The sequence below is a fragment of the Emydura macquarii genome, unplaced genomic scaffold (genome assembly GCF_026122565.2).
Source record: "Emydura macquarii macquarii isolate MOO-44397 ecotype Brisbane River unplaced genomic scaffold, CSIRO-AGI_Emac_v2 contig_2422, whole genome shotgun sequence".
In the NCBI taxonomy this organism is placed as follows: Eukaryota; Metazoa; Chordata; order Testudines; family Chelidae; genus Emydura; species Emydura macquarii.
This window is the reverse complement of record NW_027132559.1, coordinates 12994027-13012152: the sequence shown is the minus strand read 5'-3', so window position 1 is coordinate 13012152 and position 18126 is coordinate 12994027.

The following is an 18126-nucleotide window of genomic DNA, read 5'->3' as shown; positions in this document are numbered from 1 at the left end:
ACCCTTGGCTGGGGCCCACTGGAGGTTCCTTCCTTCCTTGAAGTCAGTGGGAACAGTGGACACACAGTATTTTTGAAGATCAGGACTCTTTGAGTCAGATCCCTAACTTTAGCAAAGCTATAGTAAGTAATTTAAAACACTTCTCCATAAGTTACCTTGGAGGCTTTTGATCAGATAAAGCAGACACAACATGGACTAGATTTTCAACCAATTTATGCATGTACATGCGCATCTAAATTGTGTGTGCTGTTGCCATAACTGTGCATACAAAACTGGTTGCTAGATATAGAAATGGCTAATGGGCATATTTTCATGCATAATTATCCAATTTGTGTGCACAATTCTGGTCTTAAATTAGTTGTTTTGAATTGGTATATCGCATGGCACAAGTTTATTGTGTCTTTTTACTTCCAAATGCCTCTCCCTCATCTTCTTTGAGGTTCAGTTTTAGAAAATGTCCCATCTCCCAACTGCGGGGATCCAACAAGGCTGGGATTTCTTTCAGGAAAGTTATATTTACCAGTACTTCATCTGGAAAGATTTTCTCCTGCACAGCACTTAAGAGCTATAGGAGTCTATTGTTTTACCTTAAATCATATCCATACCAGAGAGATCTTTAATAATCCTGAGTGCCTCCATAATGTTAGTTTGGTTAAAGTGACTAAGATTATTCTAATCTGTTAGTCCTCAAAAAGTATAATACTACTGAAGTCAATGAGACTACTCACATGAGCAAGGTGCTTAAGTGTTTTTCCAGAATCAGTGCCTTGAGATCTCTTTTCCTGGTGAAACCTACATATTTATAAGTAGCGCTAGTTGAAAAATGTTGAAAAAAAGTAATCAGCATTTTTTTCACTGAAAGTTTGACAAACATTTAATTGAAAATCAAATGTTAGAACATTTTGACCAGCTTTCTGTATTGGCTTTCTGTATTTATTTATTTAGCCAGTTCTGGCAGATAGAATCCTTCAAGATGATTAACTTTTCAATAGGTTATTGGACATTATACTCATGTGAGAAGGGATTTGCCATCCCTTATCAAAGATTTGTGTTTGTTTATTCTCCACTCACAGTGAGACAGCAATAATACTCCTACAGAAACAAAATAAAAACCAGTAGATACAATTGTCTCAAGTATATCCATCTTTCTAATAACCACTATACAAGAAATGGATACCAACCTCTGTTACTGTTGATGAGGCAATAGTCTGAGTTATAAAAGGGGAGACAGAACAGCATTCTAAGGAGCAGAATTGCCCTGGGGAGTAGTTTGCCACTAAACCTTATAGTCACTGCGTGATTATTTATTATTTGTATTTTGGTGGAGATTTGGGGCACATGTAGAGATCAGTGATTCAGGATTGCAGCCTCATTATTTTAGGTGTTGTACTAATACACAATAAGACACTGTCTTTGCACTGAAGAACTTATTATTGGATTTGAAACAAGATAAAAAAAAGTGTGAGAAACAAAAGAGAAGAGAGAGGAAGTCAGAGAGATAAGGATAATGAAGATAAAATTGTGTGGTTACATTGGTTAGCTAATGTATAATTTGATAGATCTTGATGGTTCCACATGATCCTAAAAATTTTAAATCTCAGCTATTCCTAGTTACATACACTAGATTATTGCATAAGTCTGTGAATATTGCATTTCGCCTATAACAACACAAATATTTTGCTTCAAATAGTTTAGTTTATTTAGCAATTTCTTCTCCAATATATAACACCTGCACTTATTTTTCTAACTTAGCTATTACATTTCTCGATAAAGTGAAAATATAAGCATTTACTATATCTAGTGCAGGGGTCCCAAACTTTCAGCTGTGAGGGTCACGCCGCTCAGTCTTGCTCTTATGGTGGGCTGGAGCAGCTGGGCCCATCTCACATGGGAGAGGGGTGGGTAAGGGGCAGGAATGGGAGGGGCGAGTGGCTGCCACGTGGCACTGCTTGGGACCAGGAGTGGCTCCTGGCCAGGGTGCTGGGCCCATGTCACGTGGAAGGAGGTGGAGGGGAAGGGGCAGGGCTGGGAGGGGGGAGAGGCCGCTGCACGGTGCTGCTTGGGGCTGGGAGCAACACAGTGGGCCCACGTGGGAAAGGGGCAGGGGAAAGGGGCCGGGAGGGGGAATGGGCCAGTCAAAATGTGTTGGCTGGCTGGATGCAGCCTGCAGGCCATAGTTTGGGGACCCTTGATGTAGTGTAGTTTGGCCCAGTTCTGAATTCCTCACTTAGGGCCATATTCCAACACCTCAAAAAACACATTCCCATATATAAAACAATTACTTCAATGTGGTGTACCATGAGCAAATCCCTTCTTATAGGATATTGAAAGGGCACAATGCTAAGCAACCAAGGAGAAGATAAGGGTATAGGACAAGATATAGCTGTGTAAATTCAAATTTAGAACAGGCAAATTTTCCCCATGGATCTCTTTTGAGGATTTAGGCAGATGTACAGTCATTTTACACTCTGAATTTAGAATATTTTCTAAACAAACACTTAGAATAAACTCTACTAAGTAAGGAACTATCAGCCTTAACAGAAGCAATCCTGACAAACAATTATTTTCATTTTAGCACTGACAATTATGTAAATGTGTCTGGAACAGCAATGGGCACCTAATTATGACACCTAATTATGCCAATTTATTTATACACCTCCTTGAACAACATTTTATTTATAACTCTTCCACTCATTCAAAGACAAGATAAAGTAAGGAAGAATTTCATAGATGATTGCTTCATCACTGAAACACAAACACAATATGAACTATTTGAACTTGGACATCCATATGTGCACCATGTCCACATTGTATTTTGTTTTCTTCCCTTTGCAGGTTGTGAAGGAAGACAATTTATGGTGTCTTGGCATTTGGTATCAATGCTTCTTTAACAGGCAAATAGAGGGTCCCCCCTTTCATATTACCTCTCAAATGTCCTTTTTGTTGAGGGGACTCATTTACTATAGTCCCAAAATTACCTACATTAGACTCACATTTGATGTCATCTTATTCTTAGTGTTGAAAAATTATTAACATCAGAAATAAAGAACCATTAAAGAGAGGTTACAAAAAGAATCACTTATACTAAAGGCACAAATCCCACAGAATTTTAAGTTCTCTGCATGAATACATTTTGTGTCCTTCATCTTGGGTCTTTATAACATGTTATGTTCTACATTTGGGCCTTGGCAACTTGAAAGTATGCTTCCACAGACAAAATAACTGAGGCGACTTCAGCAGCAGAGCTTGGTGTAAATGAACATAACCAAAGTGAAGGTTTCCCGAAAAGAGAGTTTCCTCAACATTTTCCAGGAACATTAACATCCCTCTGTAGATGCCAAAATCTGCAAAATTTCAGCAAGACTAGATGGATAATAAAACTAGTTCTCAGAAATGGCAACTATTTCTTGTTTTGTTTGTGTAAGAAAAAGACGGGTGAACATGAGCACACAGCCTTTTAGGCACTGTTCTTCACCATTAAGTTTAGCAAAGAGCTCAGAGAAGGTCAACAACGATTGCAGTGATCAGATCAAGGAAGTCTCAGGCAGTCCGGAAGTTGGGTTTTGTTTTGTTAATCATTGAAAAATGTGAATGCTGCTTCAAAATTTTTCTCTACTTCTCTGGTTTGGATTGGGCTGTCATTCTAGAACTTTATATTACATTTTCTTAGAAAATTGCCAATATTTCCCAGCTAAAGCAGGTTGGAATTTCTAGAATTTTGAGTTTTTGAATCATTTATTTATCAAAAATTCAATTTTTGACCATCCCATGAAAATATTTTATGAAAAATTGCATCAGAAAATTCATAGCTGGATGAAATTTTTCAACAATTGAAAAAAGTTAATATTTGATGTTCAAAATTTTGAGAAATTCCATCAAATGTTTGTTTTTACCATCTCTATTCCTAGCTATAGCCAGGATCCCAACAGATAGTATAGGGCAGATGTGGTTTATAAACAGGTAATATTTAGTAGTTTACAAATATGCAAAATGTGTTTCTGTTTTTAATAAATAATAAAAGGATGGAGAGGAATTATTTAGGGTAGTTCTTCAGGTTACTTCTAGGAGAAATGGGATAGCAAGTTAAAGAAGTATGGGTTGGATGAATGGACTATAAAATGGATAGAGAACTGGCTAGAGCATAGGGCTCAACGAGTAGTGATCAATGGCTCCATGTCTAGCTGGCAACCGGTCACAAGCGGAGTTCCCCAGGGGTCGGTCCTGGGGCCGGTTTTGTTTAACATCTTTATTAATGATCTGGAGGACGGGGTAGATTGCACCCTCAGCAAGTTTGCAGACGACACTAAGCTGGGGGGAATGGTAGATACCCTGCAAGATAGGGATAGGATACAGAGTGACCTAAACAAACTGGAGGATTGGGCCAAAAGAAATCTAATGAGGTTCAACAAAGAAAAGTGCAGAGTACTCCACTTAGGAAGGAAGAATCCTATGCACAGCTATAGACTGGGGACCGATGAGCTGGGCAGCAGCTCTGCAGAAAAGGATCTGGGGGTAACAGTGGATAAAAAGCTGGATATGAGTCAACAGTGTGCCCTGGTTGTCAAGAAGGCTAATGGCATATTGGGCTGCATTAGGAGGGGCATTGCCAGCAGGTAACGGGAAGTGATTATTCCCCTCTATTCAGCATTGGTGAGGCCGCATTTAGAATATTGTGTCCAGTTTTGGGCCCCCCACTACAAAAAGGATGTGGACAAGTTGGAGAGAGTCCAGCGGAGGGCAACAAAAATGATTAGGGGACTGGAGCACAGGACTTATGAGGAGAGGCTGAGTGAACTGGGCTTGTTTAGTCTGCAAAAGAGAAGAATGAGGGGGGATTTGATAGCGGCCTTTAACTACCTAAAAGGGGGTTCCAGGGAGGATGGGGCTAGGCTGTTCTCGGTGGTGGCAGATGACAGAACAAGGAGCAAAGGTCTCAAGTTGCAGTGGGGGAGGTCTAGGTTGGACATTAGGAAAAAGTTTTTCACTAGGAGGGTGGTGAAGCACTGGAATGGGTTACCTAGGGAGATGGTGGAATCTCCATCCTTAGAGGTTTTTAAGCTGAGGCTTGACAAAGCCCTGGCTGGGATGATATAGCTGAGGTTAGTCCTGCTTTGAGCAGGGAGTTGGACTAGATGACTTCCTGAGGTCCCTTCCAACTCTAATATTCTATGATTCTATGATTCTATGAAAATGAAAAATGGGAAAATATAGGTTGAATAGCAGAAAAATTTCCTGAGAGTGATTTTCCCATTGTTGTATGCAGTGTTGTAGCTATGTCGATCCCAGGATGTCAGAGACACAAGGTGGGTGAGGTAATAGCTTTATTTCTGTTGGTGAGAGAGACAAGCTTTTGAGCTACACAGAGCTCTTCCTCCAGTCTGGGAAAGGTACATAGAGTGTCACAGCTAAATACAGAACTGAACAGATAGTTTAACATAAGAAGTTAGCATATATTCTGAGGGACCTTTGAAGGTGAAGTGGCCCATTAACACCCCTGTAATCATAGGACAAAAAAGCGGGGTTAGCGAGTTACCAATTGTTGTAATAACCCATAAATCCAGTGTCTTTATTAAGACCATGATTTTTAGTGTCTAACAGAGTAATGAATTTAAGCTCCTAGGCTCGTCTTTTGAAAGTGTTGTGCTGGGTTTCTTTAAGAGGCCTGATATGGTCAGATATCAAGTGATTTCTTTCTGAAAAGTGTTCACCCAAAGGTGATATGATGGGCTTTTTTTCATAATTTTCCTGTGTGAATTCCTTCTAGAGTGTAGTGATTGTCTGGCTTTACCCACATAGTTCCTATTGGGGCATTTAGTGCACTGGAAAAGATACACCACATGTTGTTATAGGCATGTGTAGGATCCATAGGTCTTGAAAAGTGTGGTGTGGGGGGGTATTGATCATTGTAGCAGTGGAGATATGTTTGCAAATTTTGCATCTGTTGTTCTGATAGAGTCTGGTGCCACTTTGAGTTAGTATGTCCTGGTCTGTGGGGAACTTGCTTCTGATGATGAGCTTGAAGAAGTTGGGGGTGTTGTTTGAAAGCTAGGAAAGGGGGTTCAGGAAATATTTCTTGCAGGATGGGGTCCCCATCTAGTATGGGTTGTAGTTGTTTGATGATACCCTGTATGGGTTCCAGTGTGGGGTGGTAGGTGACAACAAGAGATGTGTGGTTGGTGGGTTTTTTTTTGTTTGTTTGTTTGTTTTTCTGTAATGACGCAGGTTCTGTTGGGGTGTTTGGGTGGCCTGTTCCATGATGCAATTTACTTCTCTGATGGAGTGTCCTTGTTTGGTTAAGGTGTTTTTGAGTGTGTTAAGATGTATATCCCAGACTTTCTCCTCTGAACATATTCTGTGGTATCTGAGTCCCTGGCTGTAAATAACATATTTCTTGGTATGTTTGGAGTGGTTACTGGATCTATAATTGTTGATGTCCTTATCCAAGGGTTACTTGTACATAGTTGTCTGTAGGGTTCCATTGTTGAAACTGATTGTGGTCTCCAGGAAGTTGATGCTAGTGTGGGGGCAGTTCCAGAGAGAGTTTAATGGACAGGTGCTTGTTGTTTGAAGTTGGAAATCTATGAGGGATTTTGTCATCTGTCCAGAGAATGAAACTATCATCAATGAATCTTTGGTATATCATGGCTTTGCGGTGCATTTTTCTAGAAATTCTTCTTCAAGATGGCTCGTGAAAAGGTTGGCATACTGGGGAACCATTCTATACCTATGGCCATTCCCATGGTTTGAACAAAGTATTTGTTGTTGAATGTAAAATTGTTATGATGAGGATGAGGATGAAATGGCTGAGTTTGGCAATGTGTTTGGGGTGGATATCTGAGGGTTGTCCATTGTGTTGTACATATTAGAGAAAGATAGCTATGCTGTCATTGTGAGGGATGTTGGTGTCTAGAGAAGTGACATCCATGGTGGCAAGGATGGTGTTCTGAGAGAGGCTGTTAATACTGTGGTGTTTGGGAAGGAAGCTGGTTGTGTCCTAGAGGAAAATGGCCCATTGTGTGGTCAGTGGTTTGAGGATGGTTTCTAAGAGTCCTGATGTTCCTTCAGGAGAAGTGCCATGGCTGGATATGATGGTTCTGCCATGGTTCCCATGTTTGTGTATTTTTGGAAGCACGTAGAAGGTCCTTGGATGGGTTTGTGGGGATGAGTTTGTAGAGTTTTTCTTGTAGTTGTTTGGGAAGGATTTGATTATATCCTTAAATTCCTGGGTACATTGTGGTATGGGGTGTTCTTTGAATTCTTTATAGTAAGTGGTGTCAGAGAGTTGTCGGTTAACCTCGTTCACAGTCATCACAGTTGAGGACTTGATGGCGCCCCCTTTGTCTGCTGGTTTTTTATCACTGTCTGGTGGTTAGATTTCAAGGACTGTATAGCTGTCCTCTCAGCAGTGGAGAGATTGTGGTGGATGTGATGTGTGTTAAGGATTTCCCAGTCAACTTTTTTCCTGAAGCAATCAATATAATGATCACGAGTGTGGTTTCATCTATTCTGTGATGTCTAGTCAGATGATTCTTTTTTCTTATGATTGTCAATGGGGATGTAGTAATTGTGAGTCATGTCATCATTGTTGTGAAAGAATTCTTTGAGGCAGAGTTGGCAGAAGAATTCTTCTAATTCTCCTCATTTTAGTATGGTATCAGGTTCTGTGGTGGAACAGAAGTTCAGTCCCTTAAAGAATACAGACAATTCAGCTACAGTTAGGGATAGTCTTGATAAATTGATTTTCAGGAGTCATGTAGTCTCCATGTGGTGAGTACTGGTGCCATGGTTTCTCTTGAAGGTGGTGATCTGTGGGTTGTGGAGTAGTGATAATTAGTTCCACTTTTTGTTTTTGTGTTGAGTGGCTGTCATCAGGTTATTCTGATATTTGTTTTAGATTTCTTGAATGATTTCAAGGTAACTTTTCTGATTTTTTTTTCTTCCAGTGTGCAAGAGCATGTGATGATTACTTACTTATTTGAAGTCAACCCTTTTGGAGTTTGTGAGGGGCAGTAAATGGTTCCTCGGTTTTTCTGAAATCCATGTGCAAAACTGTTCAACATATTTGGAGTTGTAGGTAGTGGTCAGAGGGTTATAGATGGTGAGACTCTGGGGATGATGTTTTGTTTCTTGCATTTGCTCAGGAAGTAGATGTTGCTGTTAAGTTTTTCCTTATTTTTTCTTCATGTTGTAGAATTTCCACAACACCGTATCACCTGTGGGTAAACACTTTTCAGAAAACGATCACTCTATTTGTGACCTTGATTTAGTTGGGATTGGTCCTGCTTTGAGCAGGGGATTGGACTAGATGACTTCCTCAGTTCCCTTCCAACCCTAATCTTCTATGATTCTATGACCTATCAGTTCTTATCCCCATTTTTTAGTGAGACTCGCATGGAAGTGGTGTGACATCATCCCACCAAGACTTGGGGCTCTTGCACAATAGCCACATGTGCAGGTCATTCTTTGTGTGGACGTACCGAGGAAGTTCTCTTGTGGCAGGTCCAAGAGCTTAACAAAGGACTCTGTGTATGTGGCATGTTGAAAGAGGGCACAGCCCAACTTAGTGATGGCTCTGCAAATGACTGAAGGGGAAAGAAAGGAGAGTTCCTGCTATGGCCGAAGGGCCTTTGGAAATAGCTGGCAGCTCCATGTCTGGTTTTATGAAAGGGTGATCACTCACTCAGGGCAATGGCAGTCATGTGCATATGGGGAGATACTAGTCACTCTGCTCCATTACTCTGGAGACCTTGTGGCTCAGCCAGATTCCATACCTTGTGATTCCTCCAAGCGGAGCATGGGCTGGGCTCACAGGTAGAAAGAGGAGCCCAGAGAAGGTGACTGTGAATGTAGCAGTTCGTGGCTCCTGGGGATCATTGCTCCAGCGAAGGTACAGTGGCAAGGAAGAGGCTGGCCTGGCAAAAGGAGGGAGACTGGATCAGCCAGGTGATTTGATACAGTGAGGATAATGGAGTGCATACCCTCTCTGCACCTGGTTTGCATGATGCCTCTGGTGTTAGCGTGTTTTATAGCCAGAACGTCCTGGATATTCAGAGCCCAGGTTTGCGATCTCTCTGATCACATGAACTAACATGTCAGTTAAGTTTCATAAAAAGAAAACAGTCTTTGAGCTTCTTGGAGCTGAAAGTAGTGATAGGCCTGGGTCAGCGTCAGAGATTCCAGGTAGCTTAAGATAAGCACCCATAAATTTTCTTGTGTATTCAAACTTTTGGAGGGAATCAGTCTGTCTGTCAGCATCTGTTTGTCCATTTCTCGGGGGTTTTATACAAGGTGAATGGACACTGAATAGAACCCAACAAGTCATAGTTCAATTTAAAGGGCCAGAAGCTTAAAAGCGTGTCTCTCTCACCAACAGAAGTTGGTCCAATAAAAGATGTTATCTCACCCACCTTGTCTCTTCCTGAGAGTGAGATGTTTTGGAGTGACTATCATGCTGACCAATACTGTCCATTGTTTCCTTGTACTCCTCCATCTGTCTGCCTATATCTATCTGTTATGTTTTGTCCTATGTTAGACTGTAAGCTTTTTGGGACAGGAATCATCTTTGTTCAGTGTTTGTATATCACCTAGCACAATGGGGTCCTGATCCATGACTGGGGCTCCTCAGCGTTATGGTAATATAAATAAAAAGTGAAGGAAGCCTCTTTGCTTGGGACTTTTACACAAAATACTAGATAAAATATTGTAGGGAACAGCTGTGCAAGGGGTAGAGAATGAATTGGTTGATCTATGGTACAGGAAGAGGTCTTTCCCATCTGTATCTTCTGATTATTCCTTACTTTGTCTTCTCTTCTCTTCCCTTTTTCCCCACCCCCTCCCACAACCTTGCTGCCCAATCTCAGTTCCTCTCTACCTGTTCTCGTCTACTGAAGTGTGGGAAAAGCCCTTTCCTCCTCTCTCTCAGTCTAAAGGGAAGAGCCCAGAGTTCTTTTTTTTTTTTCCACCCTTCCCATTTAATGGTGAGGGGAGCCCCCGGGGGCCTCTGGGTCTCTCCTTTTTGCTATTTGAAATAGGGAGCAAGCTAAGGTAAGCTGCTTCTTCCTCCCCCACCCCCTCGCCAACAATGTCACCCTGCTCTGCTGACAGACTGAGATAGCACCAGAAAAGAGGCGGAAGAGGAGAGGCAGCCGCTGTTTTTCAGCAGCAGGTCCCACAGCGGCTGCTAGTGGGTGAAGGAACGAATTGTTTAAAAAAAAAACCAAAAAAAAAACCAAACCCTAAGACTCGCTCCCCTTCTCTCTCAGAGGCTCCCAGCGGTCCTGGTTGGGGCAATCTCAGTACGGCTGTCCAGTCTGGAAGTGAGAATAGCATAGCAAAATCTGTAATATCTCAGTCATTTGATGAGTACCAAGTAATCTGTCACTCAAATAACTTTCGTTCCCTCTAAAAGTGGAGATACATTTGGCAGATGAACCTCCATATAGGAGTTTTCCTTTGTGTTGGCCACAGCCTTATCTTCAACCTATGGAAAATCCACACGCTGGGACTGAGCTTAGAATCGTTGAACCAGGTAGAGTTCTAAGCCTGTGTGAGCTTAAAGTTGCATGTTTCATAGGCATATAGCTCAGAGGTCCCTGTACACTGTGCACAGATCCACCATGTTTATGACAGCTGCTCCTAGGGAGATAGAGGGGATGATTTGGCTGTTAGACTAGAAGTTCCTTAGGGCAGGGACTTTATATTTCTTTGTATTTTTACAACATCAAGAATACTGTCAGTACAGAAAAAGCAACATAAAATGAAAGCACAGTTCATGGGTTAAAATATGGGCTCTGTATGAGAAAAGAGAGAAGCAAAATAACTTCAGTACAGTACTGAGAGTCTCAACAAAAACCAGGGAGGAATATTCTGTATGGGCTGTGCATTCAGCACCCCTCACTGGGGTCTCTGAGAGTACATCTGCTTTCTAGTGGGGAGGTGTAATTCCCAGCTCAGGTGGATGTGCATGTCAAAATTAGCACTGTGACCCTGGTGGCAAAATGACAGCAAGGGCGAGCTGCCCCTAGTAGATACCTAGATTCTAGGGCAGGGTTGTACTACGGGCAGCTAGTCAGAGCCACTGCCCATGCTGCTGTGACCACACAGCTATTCTTAGCACCCTTGCTTGATCAACCCACGCTGGGTTCCCACTGCAGTGTAGATTACCCTCATTGTTCTACACAACAAAGAAATATAAATATACTCAATAATTTCTGCTTGAGGGCTGAGATTTTCACAGCTGCCTATGGGGTTGGATGCCAGTGGAAACTGGGTGTCTAAATCTCATAACAGGCTTTGGAAAATTCAGCCTGGTATTCTAGCCTTATATCCTTTGTCTCACTGAAATATTTATCATTCACTTCACTGATCTGAGGAGGAAAAGACAAATAAAAACAAAGTCACTATCTCCATTTAAGGAATTCCTTCAGCAACAAGGAATCTTTAAATGTACACTCATTTGGCTGTGGCATTATTTCAAGATGATTATGCAGGGTATGAATGTTTATTGTCTGACTTTAAGATGCACAATGTAAGATTAACAATCACAGTGGTTTTTTTTTCTATAAATGCTTTATTTCTGCTATTGTGTTTATGGAATAAAGCTGGATAATAATTGATTCTGTGACAGGGATTGGCTAATTTGCCGACAGTATAGTATAAAACACATTTATACAGTCAATTACACCCAAGTGCATGGCCTATTTGCTTTATAATTTCATAAACTTGCCAGCAATTTAAATAAAAAAGTTCCATTAAATTATCATATCATGTGATGGAATGATATTGCCAAGTATATTAAACCATGTGTGTTCATCCAGAATTAATTAAATATTATTACTTTTTTCTTATTAACATATTGAACCTACCCTTCCTACTCGCAACTAGAAATAGAAGGCTATTAGTGAACAAAGTAAACTTAAGGGCAAAGTTTAAACATTTTCCTCAGGGTGTTTCATTAAAATCCCTAGTTCTTCTGTTTAAACATTTGCTCATGGTAAATGTACTTGTATTGTGAAAATATTTTATGTTCTTAGATATGAATACTGAAAAAGTTTAAGGAATAGCTTTAATCATATTTTTCAGACATTTAAAACAGACCACAGCTGATCTTATTTTTTAAGCCATCTAGAAAATGCACTATTGAAATAATTCAGAATATATTCAGATTCAATGTTTGTTTCAGACTCCATGTTTATTTGTGATCATGATTTGATAGCCTTGTGTGCTGTTGTAGGAAAAAGTAAATATTGAAGATATTGGTATGGCAGTTATTTAAAGTGTCCTTCCCTCCACTGCCAAATAAATAAAACAAAGCAGGGAAAATACCTGTTTCATATTAAATAAATTAACAAGATTGTCTCATGGGAGTTTATTACTCTAATAAGACAGCACTGAACAATAAGAATTAGTCCTTTTTATGGCACCCATTTCATCTCCTGCAAGCCAACACATAAAGGGGTCAACTGCTTTGATATCTGCCCATCTTATTGAATAATAATAATATAACAAAAGAAAACCCCACCACACACACAAGTTGCTCTCTGCAGGTGTTATGATTTCACACACTGTCTGCGCTCTCCTGGCTTGTAATCACAAGGGATCATTTTAAGGAAAGCTTTATCTTCTTATTTTTAAAGACTTTTAGAAAACCCCAAATTTAAAACATGCAGCTTTATAATTACTAGAGTGCATTTAGTTTAATAAGATAGTGTGTTTGAAAGTGGATAAGCATATCTTTAACAGCAGTCTACCAGGAATCAGCAGAAATAATTACCATCAAGATTTAATTATGTCAGACAAGAGTATCTGTCCTGAATAACAGGGTAGACAGTAGAAATTGGCATTGCTGTATATTCTAACTTGCTCCCTGTATACTTCTGTTAAACATAGTGTTAGCTGTTCTGCTGTGACTGACTTTAAATTAATGTAATTGAACACATCAAAGCAATGAAGAGAATTATATGTGATAGCGAAAGGAGGAAGTATGACAGAACTGAAACTTTTAGAAGAATTGGACCTGATTCTTCTCTCAGTACAGAGGTGTAAATTAGGAGAAACTTTCACTGAAGTCAGTGGATCTCCCTTGGTGAAACAGTGAGATGTGTGAGATCAGAATAAGGTCCACTGCATCTGGATATAATCATGTCCTCCTTTCCCTTTGCCTATTCCTTCCCCCTTCACTTTTTTAATTTTCCTCATGAGATCATCTTTGGGAATCACTTTTTAAACAATTTAAGTTGTTCTGAGATTTCCCCTTTTTAGTAAAACTTTATCCAAAGCATCTCCACACTCTAGGAATCCCTCTAGCTTGTGTTTATGCCAAATTCAAAAATGTGAGGTTTTTGATTATTCAAGTGACTAGTGTTTTTTAGAGCGGCAAATCTGTAATCTGAGTAAATATTACACACTATTATTAAAAAAGGAGAAAAAAAAACAAAAAATGTGCTGGAGTTAATTAAGTCTTCAAGAAAAGCTTGTTTTTACTGGCAATTTTTTATTTTATTTTTTCAGCAAGAAAACTAAAAATTAAGAGGGTGGTTGGCAGCAATATTGATATGCTAATGGATAAACATGCTAATTTAGAAAAAACTAATCAACAAAGACATTACTAATGGAAATGTACTGGAAAATGACTAATGCTGTATGCAAACCTGGTATCTGCAGAATTAAGAACTCCTTATTTTGTATTTATAATTGTGACTTGAAAGCTAAGCTTTGATCTTCTCTCTGTTTTCCTTCAGTTAAGCTTTAAAGACATTTCAACTGACCTGGCCTGGTACCATGAAACCTGCTCAGTCACTATATAATTACACAACTAAAATTACATGTTCTGTTTGACTAATACAAGAACTAAAATCTAGCATGTTTTCTGTTTAATTTACCAATATCTGCAGACAAAGAAAAGCCCCTTCAAATTAAAAATTGCACATAGGAAAGGCAAAAGTCTACTTACCTAATTTAGGGTGTGGTGGAATTTCTCTGTTAAATTGAATTTCTAGACCTATTATCTCAATATTTGAAAGTGTGATGAAGCAACATGTGAGCACTCAGTATTGGCCTGACTCTGCTGTCACTGAAGTCAGTGGATTTCATTGGGAGCAGAGTTAGGCCAACACTAAGCTTTTGAAAATCACATCCCACTGTTGTATCACATTCTTTTCTAAAGATGACATGAGACTACCCTGCAAACACATGGATACATGATGAACAACACTGAAGTGCTTGCCACCCTGTAGTGAGGGTGGATTACCTATTATTCATTAGTCTGTTTACACAACATGAATAAGTCCATGTCCTTCTTGATGGTTGTATTTCCCAGAAAAACTGCTATTTTATCCTCCTTCATATATGTCCTTTAGACTCACCTCTGTTACTGTTCCAACAAAACATTTCCAGCTGACAAATGACTAGATGGCTTCTGAGTGAAGACTTACGTATGATAATTTACTTGCTCTACTGTTACACTGTCCTTCCTCCCCTACTCTCCCACCCGTTTGTTTCATCCACTGGTTGTATCTGATCACAACCTACATTGTAAACTCTTCTCTTGTCACTGTATATTTGTACAGTTCCTATTAGTGGGGGCCTAAGCCTTGACTGGTGCAATAGAAGTAGTAATGAACACTGATTCTCCAGGACTGGATCATCAGCCTGGAGATAGCATGCTCTGGAGCGCTGTTTTTGGAAAAGATGTTTCAGATAGTGAAACTGGTGAAGTAATGGGCAAAGCTCAAAAAGTCAAAGTTTAATTCAAGTAATGCCCCCAAAGTTTGTATAGTTGACTGAAACTCATCTGAAGTTTATCTGAACTTGGAAATCTTTTCTTATCTTCCCCACTACTCCTCCCAACCAAACTATTCTTTCTCTTCCCTACCTCAGCTACCCTAATTAAACTCTTCCCTCCTGGTGATCGCCTCCTAGTCTTCTTAGTTTACAGCCAGGGACACCTGTCCTATTCCTTTTCATTTTTCTTTCTTCCTTCAGTTTCCTCTAGTTCTGCCTTTCTTTGCTGATAGGTCTCCTGTAACTTCATGGAAGACTTCACTATGTATTCAGTGCTCTGTGAACACCCAGATCTTCATGATTAACACTAGATACAGAATTCTGGATTTCTTCTCCAAAAGCAGAGTTCCCTGCCCCTTGAGCTAAAGGAGCTGAAGATTTTAGTACTAGCAGGATTTTAGAGTTTTAGAGCAAATAGAAGGCTAGATAGTGGCAAAGCACTTGACTAGGTCTGCTATTAAGTCTAGTATCAGGTACACATACACATTACAGGATCAAATATCCTGCAGGGTCTCAGTGAGTCTTGGCAGGCTGCTGCCATCTTCTGAACACAACAACCCAATAAATGAATAGTATATTTTGTGCAACACCAATTTCTTAATCTTTGAAGAGATTTATAGAACAATATTCAGTGCTTGGAGATGTGCAAACCTGTAGAGCTCTGTTCACAATGATGTTCAAAATGAAGCCCTATGATTTTGTTTGTGAGGGGTTGACATTGAAACAACCTTAATGTTCACTTAAAGGTCTGAAATCTATAATCTTCAACCTCCAAAGGAACACCCTGATTCCATTATCCCTGAACCATCTAGGTACTATTACCATTTTCAGTGGTCTCCCTGATCCTTCTGCTTCATCAGCCTTTGTGGTGTAAGGGTGCCAGCTGGTAATTTCCCTCTTTCCTTGTGAGTTTTCCAGGCAGTGCGAATGCGCTCCTCAATCCAAAGAGCAGGAGAAAGGCCACCGCTATGTATGTAAACAGGTAGCATCATGAGAAGGAAATCTTTCCTCTCTCATGGCAGCCAGCATGTTTCTAAAGGGCTGTCTACATGAGAAAGTTGCAAGTTTTAACCTAAGGTTAAATTTAGTTAAATTGGTGCAAACCCCTGTCTGGACATTCTTATTTCAGAGTGAATGTAACAATTGTTGTCCCAAAAAAGATATTTCAGTGCTGAGAGGGGTTACGGTAATAATGGACAATGAATATAATAATAACTGATAGTAAAATGATTATAATAATAATCAAATTAAAATATAACCATAACATATTTGGACATCCCCAAACAAGGTGATTCTAACCACAGTGAGCCAAATTCATTTGTAGTGTGGAACTCCACTGCATACCCTGTATTAATTTAACTCAATGTATGATTTCTTAAAAGAGGAGGAAAATATAAAATCTCCTATAAACACATGTACACTGTCATTAGCCTGTGGAATAAATTTATTCTTTTAAAGTCTTCTGCTTATTATTTTACCAGCACATAACTTTATTCAGTTTAACTTTATTCAAACTTTCCTGACTAAAATGGTTTTTGAGACAGACCATTAATCAAACTTGCATCTAGTAGATTAACTGATTTAATATTTTACCCAAGAACATCATATTTGATTTACTGTAATATTATAATAAATTACCCAAATGGTGTGTGGAAAAGTTCTCCGTTTGGGGGATGAAAACATTTACAATGACTGTACATCACATTAGACTTTGTAACTTCTACATTATCCCTTAACAAGCGCATTTTTAAAGAAATCAGTACTTTTTGTCCTTATTATAGAGGGACTAGTGTAGTCCAGTTTACAGAGAGCGCTTTTCTATATTATGTAAGTAAACACACAATCACAGTTGTAGGTAATGTAGAAGCAGTTTTAAAATATTCCCTTTTCTTTCAGACCGCAATCCTGATTAAGAACTGTTATGACTAGATCGTCAGGTGGTGCGGAGCTACAGTTATTTACTTTAGCTGAGGAATTGGTCCTGTGAGTTCTATGTAACACATATTCTCTCCTGACTCATGTTTTGCGTTTTGCCATATTGACCAAATGAACCATGAAAGTGACTAGATGCAATGCTATTTAATTCTATAATGCTCTAATTATACTACACCACACTGGTAAGTGTTTTCCCCATCTAATGGAAGGGAATTGAGGCATAGAGAGGACACTTTTTAAAAAAAGAATCAGCACTGTGTATGGTGATATTCACCATCCTTCACTGAAACATGGGGAATGCATAACCATTATGACAGTGGATGATGTAACAATAAGAAGGCCTTAGGAAGGTGAAGGCAAGGGATGGAACTAGTGGGTGAAAGGATCTCTGCCACTGACAGTAAGTTCTGGTCTGGGGAACTGGTTGAACCTACTGGGTCAGATTTTCAACTGAAGTGGCACTATTGCAATTTACACCAGGTGAGGGTCTGGCGCACTAATTATAACTAGCTTAAAAGAGTTGGCTATTGAACAACACTTTTAAGAGGAATAGCGTTAGTGAGCCAGTGGGGGGAAAGCAGGCGTCTTCAGCTGTTTTGCCAACAAGTACTGTAAGGGGTTGATTTCCATGGAACAGAAGAGAGGAGAGAAAACAGTGAAGGTATTTAGAGAAGATCCTATTGATGCTTGCAGATGTCTGGTGTCATTTTATTATAAGGGAAGGTTACAGACTGTTGTTTCAATTTCCGGTATGGTTTCCTTCTTTACAAAATCTTTCCAATCTTTCATTTAGCCCTGAAATGTTCCATATTTGGTCTCTGCTCAGAGATGAATTTTTTGTTTCCTCTTTATGCTTCAGTTCTCCATTTTAAAAATGAAGATAATCCTTGTCCTACCTGAAAGAGGGGTAGATTGGAATGTTAAGATAAATTAATTAACGTTTGTGTAACTGTCTCAATGTAGTCCTTAAAATAATGGAATCAGAAAACAATTGGTATAATTCTCACTTAGTTTGACCTGTGTAAGATGACGCACAGCATGCTGTGCTTGAATTTGCACAGACTTTATTAACATTACAATTTTTTAGGAAGCCTAGCATCTGGCATCAGATGCCCGTTCTCCTCTCTCCAAAGAGACCTCATAATCTAGAGGGTTTACTGCAAAGAAGGGAGAAATAAAGTCCTGATTGCTATTGCCATCTCTGCCACTGACGGGCCTTAATAACTTCCACTTAACAAACTTTAGTCAAGTGGTTCTCACACAATCCTCAGTTGACCCTAAGATCTAAGCAAATACTATCTCAATGTAATAGAAGGAGGCACTGAAACACAAAGAGGTTTTTAAGTGACTTGCTCAAGTTCACACAGGAAGTAAATCTAACCAGGATGAGACTCTTTCTGCTAGCCCATG